Source organism: Mytilus edulis, chromosome 8 (assembly GCF_963676685.1).
Source record: "Mytilus edulis chromosome 8, xbMytEdul2.2, whole genome shotgun sequence".
Classification (NCBI taxonomy): Eukaryota; Metazoa; Mollusca; class Bivalvia; order Mytilida; family Mytilidae; genus Mytilus; species Mytilus edulis.
The window spans coordinates 15,160,902-15,167,372 of NC_092351.1; positions in this window are offsets into that span (position 1 = coordinate 15,160,902).

Genomic DNA, 6,471 nt, shown 5'->3' on the forward strand with positions numbered 1-6,471 from the left:
TTATCAAGAATGAAAATAGAAAAAAATCTCAGTTTGAAACGTTTCTTTGGTCCATTTAAAAATCAAATTATTTAAAGATTACTGTAAAATTATCAAAATTCGATGAAAACGATTCCCAGCACGATCGATTTGACATTAGTCCGAATCTAAATGTCATTTTACAATGCAAGATTTATTTACGTAAACCCAATTTGCATATTAAGAATGAAAAATGTAAAAATGAACTATAGTGTGCCTCAATGAATGATGGACAATGCGATTTTATTTGAAAAAAAGTCCAATAAACTAGAATACAAAATTCCATCTGTGATTTGCTTAATTCGATACCATATATAACAATGATTTTTTCCGTTTCCAAATTTTTACATAATTGAAGTGGAAATATGAAAAAAAAGATTAATATACTTACATGTATATATATGTCTTTATCATGAATACATTTCTTAATTCACATTTATAATTACACCTATATATTTTTAAACTTCTAATCCAAAAAACAAACTATATATGCACAAGAAGTTCAACAAATGTCTTCAAGTTTTCTTATTGCCATTGAAAAATAATCTCTCTCATTAAGAACAAAACCCCGTTATCGATAAAACAAATAAGGTAGATTGTCGTAGAACATTAAGTTACATTTAACATGTTTAACATCCAAGTTCACATTCCTGACACTATTTAACTTGCTATGAACTATAATAAGCTTATCATTTTCATACATCTACTATTATATATAAACAGAAGATTATAACCGTATAAATATCGATCTGATAATCCCCTAATTATTTTCCGATAACATAAATACTATAATCCACGTACGATTGTATATTTTCGCTTCGAGTCGTTTTCGCAGCGTGTATCCTGTCACATTTAAGTTTTTAGTAATTAAAATTTTTCGCTCTAAGGCATTTTCACTTTGTCATTTTCGCAGCGTGTGCCATTCTGTCACCTCCGAAATTTTGAAAATTTAATACAAAAAAAAAGAAGAAGTATGTTCCAACTAAAAAGTTTGTAAATCATGCAAGATCGAAAATCTGAAGAATATACATACGAAGCTTTATAATCTAATATGCTTACTAAAACATATGGATAGGTTTAGAGTGGATCAATTTTTGTGTATATTATTTTTCTTGCATATTTGAACAAAGATTTTGGTTTTATAAAAGAAAATCTTCTTTTATGTGAATGAACTAAGGATTTGGAATACGTTGTTCGGCACGTTGTTTAATATGAAAGATAAATTCCTTCAAGCAAAGGGAATTCACCCATTTAAAATAAACAAACTTGAAAATGGAATATTTGGTTAAGATAATTCTTGAAGGAACATTCTTTGAACGAAAACCCATCCAAACAACTTTGTTTAATGTTGGAATATTGACTGATAAATCGATGTTTATTGATTGACAAAAGTTCAATACGGGACTAAGATAATTTACACAAGAACAAAAATATCGTTAAACTTTATGATAGCAAATAATGCTTATTTATGCAAAATTACCAATCACATATAATACACCTATATAAGGAATATTGCTTTAAAAATATATATATATTAATGACATATCTGTTGATTCGTGCACATGCGTTAGCTCATAAACGAATATCAATATATTGATATCTAGATTTTTATGTATTCGCACAACCTATAAATCTGGGGTGGTGTTCTCGAAGGTATCCTAAGATTCGTCCTAAGTCATAGATAAGACCGATTTTAGGATGGACTTAGGATCGACTTAGGACACTCTTAAGTTGCGTCTCGAAGCTATCTCAGACGCATCTTATGTTAGGACGTCCTAAACATATCTTAAGTGCGAAATTCTAAATAGTTAAGTACTTGTTTGATAATAAAATTATTTGAGCCGAAACCAATTAATAAAATTGTTTACAACATTTTGTAATGACATGTATTTAAGTAAATGCATGATTTCAAATGTAATTATAAAATGATATTAAATAGGATTTTGATATAAACTGTTAAACATTCGTTTTGAAATGAGAATATTGAATTCGTACTGTCATCGTATCGTAAAAACACGAAGTTCAAAGTTTAAAAGCATGCACAATTTCTTTATATGAGTTGATAACCGATGGTGCGTTTCTTTTCACGTTCATCTTAACGTAAAAAAAATGAGAAAAAAGCCTGCACAAAATTAGGATGAAGATATGATGATCTTAAGACACCTAATTAGGTGTCCTAAAGTTAGGACGAAACATGTGATATATCATAAGTTAAGAGAGCTTCGGGAACACGACTTAGGACAAAGACTTGTCATAAGATAGTCTTAGGACACGTCCTAATCCTAAGATAGCTTCGAGAACACCACCCCTGATCTACGGCACAGTGACCGATATTAGATTTCTAGAATGCATGAAAAGATTATTGAGCAAATATGTTATACGGTATGGAGGAATGAAGTTTGTTTTTTTAAAGAAATTCGTAGCAAAATTTATATCGGACTTTAGCGAGTGTCCGTAATTAAACAACGTACATGCAACGGCGGATCCTGACATCGTTAGAATTGCGCAAAAAACGTCAAAAAAATAATCGAATGTCTTATCAATTTATCATAACACACAAACATATTGATACTTTAAACAATATGAATATGGGAAACAGTTAGTCCCGATAGTCCCAACCGAATGAAAAAATCAATCTTACAGTGCACTACAATCCTGTTTTGTCGACAGAAACCTTCAAAATATGCAAACGACTCCACTCAACGAGGACTACTACTTAATCTCGGTGCTTTTGTGGACAATTATAGAAAGAAGGAAGTCAAACAATCAATTAGGGAATAAAAACCTGTAATTTAATTTTGATGAAAAAGGAGAAGAAGAGAGGTCAAAGGGACACTTAAACTTAGTCGAAAACAAACTGACAACGCCATCCAAAAAAAAAAAGTAAAAAAAGAAAAAAAGATTGGTACAAAACAAAACACAGAAAACTAAAGACTGATCAAAACGACTGGATATCTAGTGAAATTACAGAGTTGGAGCATTTAAATAGCGTTCTCAAAACCAAGTAAGCTGATGAACTGCAGAAATTCAGTGAAAGTAGTAAAATTGACATGGGAATAGCAAAGAGCATTGCCGCTGAACATCAGCCAGTGGAGCTATAGAGAAAGAGAACTCAGAAAACTGATAACTGAAAGGAAATTGCACATAAACAAATCTTAAAACTTGTGGAAAGCGCCATTACCATTTGTTTCTAGCAAACCAAGCTTGTATATTCCCGACATCTACTTGTATTGTAGATTTTCTAGAATGTTTTGGCATATTGGGGAATAGAGTAGCCTGTTTAAGGGGACCAACATCATGTTTCTAGCAGCAGAGCTACACTATTATTGGTAAAACTAAGTCAACTTATAATTGTTTGCGTAAAATTTCAAACAACCTTTTGACAACATTATAAGGATTATGCATGGAAGATAAAACAGAGAACAGACCATTTTGCCTCGCTCTAAGAAACCGAAGCAGGATCACAGACAGTACAACGTTTCGTGCGTTGTATTTACATGCTTTGAAAGAACAACATGCACATTATGATAAGGTAAATAAATGCAACAGTAGTATACCGCTGATCAAAACTCATAAATCCATGGACAAAAAACAAAATCGGGGTAACAAACTAAAACCGAGGGAAACGCATTAAATATAAGAGGAGAACAACGACACAACACTAAAATGTAACACACACAGAAACGGACCAAGCATCAGACAAAATCCCACGAAAATAACAAATAAAGAGGAACAAAAATTCAAACTAAAAAGTTCATTCAAATGGAGCAACAGAATATTTGAATGCCTGGGACCAGGTTAGCAGAGGGCAACATACATGCAGATTTCTCCAGTACTACCTTCCAATATGTTACATATAGTACAATTTTTTTAGTTAGATGATAGAAAAACACCGTAAGGACCTTCATATGTATGCCATACACCTGATAATACATCAAAAATACGAGGAGGGACACATGCTGAAATATGGATGGAACACTTGAACATATGCAAATAATATCATGGAAATTATTTCTTCTGTTTCGTTGTTTTCCTCATATAATTGATGTGTTTCCCTCAGTTTTAGTTTGTAACCCGGATTTATTTTCTCTCTATCGATGTATGACTTTCGAACAGCGGTATACTATTGTTGCCTTTAAGGAAAAAAGGACGCACAAAGACCTTACCTACTCACTCGCTAGGGAATACACAATCATCTTGATACACATTCAAAGAATTGTACATTTTTTTGCAGAATTTCTATTGTAACGGAATGTGAGACAACAAATAAAAAGGAAGGTTTAATTAGACATTATGTTCATACATAAAACCATACAGAAAAAAACTCAAATGTGTTGGATTGAATCGCTATAGCGCTAGAATCTTCAATAAACAGTTTGACAAAAGCATGTATCATTCTCAGAAAGAAAAAGAAAAACATTTACTGTTGCGTCCGATCAGTGGAGCGTCACTAATGAGTCTTATGTAGACGAAACGCGCGTCTGGCGTATTAAATTGTAATCCTGGTACATTTGATAACTATTAAACACTCTGGCTCTTGTTATGCTGTCTGCATTTTCTTTTTAATTGAGCCATTTTCTTAATTTCTTATTATAAGCAGTTTCCGTTTAATACTAATTTATGGAATTATTGCAGTTGCTAATGAAACATACAGTATGTCTTTGTAAGAAAAAAAATATATTCAGAAAAGCAAGTTTTTTTTATAGGTTAACTTAACTAGATTTATATGCTATGTCTTTGTCACGTCTGCAAAAAGAAGGAATAAAAGAATTTTGTATATTTTGCAATGTATCCTGCAAGACTTTTCATACTGTGAATCATTTACAGTGTAAATGTGGTAAAAAGTATGACAGTTAATCAGAAAAGCTATTATACAAAAATGTTTGGAATTCGAATGCAATGACTATGAATATAAGACAGATATTTTTCTCTTCGTCATTTGAGATCGACAAACTACAGCCAAGCGACTAAATATAACCATTACCATCATTGACGACCACATCACTGCTTGGTGAGAATCACTCGAAACAGATTTTGGCTATAAAAATAAAAAACGCCTTCCAAAAATGTGACCAATGAAAAAATATAAAACATACTGTCATGTAGTTCCGAATCGCACAAAGCTAATCATAGCATCTTGATGTGTTCGTTTAAAATTTGACTGTATACATATAGGTGGCCCGGTAGTATTTCCTGGCCCATAAGGGATAATGATAGCCTTTTTAAAATTTTCACCACTTTCTAACACTGCAAAATATTCTACATTCACAGTTAACTGAAGTACTTTCATTTTACTATTCAGAAATGAATTTGAATATGTATCATGACCGTTTACTTTTTATGCTATTTTTAAAAACCTAAGGCCACTAGTACTTTTAGGTCTTTTACGGTGCAGTAAATACAAAATTTAAAAAAATTCTCAAAAATTCATTTTCATCTGTATGTAAAATTATTTCATATTTTTCTACACCTGATTCATCCCTCAGTTGGGGAAAGTATGTTCAGTTGATACTGTATTTTGTGTCCAATCACACTGTTTAGATACATTTACCTAAGTAGCGTACACAAAAGAACAAACTAAATTCTGGAATGCAAATACTACCGTGCCACCTATACGCCGCCTCCATTGAAAAGGTAAAATCACAAAAATACCAAACTCCGAGAAAAATTCAAAACGGAGAGTCCCTTATCAGGAAGTGTACCCAAATCCCTTTTAGTCTCGTTTGTATTTACATATTAACTAAATGTCTGCTCAATATTGGGCAGATTAAGAGATCAGGGGGTTCTCACCATTGCCCTGTGCCCTTTGTCCTGAAATTTTGACAATTTTTAGCTGAAAAGTGACAATCTAAGCCCTCCGTAGATATCGAAGATAACATTATTCTCGGAAATCCTTTTGAAACAATATGTATATGGGTCATTTAAAAAAAATGTCGAATTTTGAAATTGAAAAATTTATTAAAAGTTACTTATTCAAACAACCCTCTACATAAGCAAATCAAAATAAACAGTACTTTAAGAACAACATATTAAAAGATGCAATCTTAATGATGTCATACAAGAATGTCTTGAAACATTTTTTGTTCGGTGGTACAATATTTTGTCTATCCTGTTACCATTTTCAAACGAAGTTTTGGGTTATTAAGAAAAGGTTTAGATAAAATGTTAAGCTTGTTTTACGTTACCAATTAGAGGGTTTTCAAGAGAATAAACTTCTATATATATTCATTCTGTAAAATAATAGATTATTTGCCAATTTTCTAGGTTGTACTGAAAAATGGCTCTAAAAATTGGTTTTCAAAGGTTGTAAAAATTACCACCAGTAATGCAAGTCTAAGATAGCAATTTATATTGTTCGGCCTTTTTTCACCCTTTCAAATAAACCCAACATCAAGTAAATCCCTCATAAGTTAATTTACTTTTCTCTTTATTTCGTTGGTAACAGGAACGTAC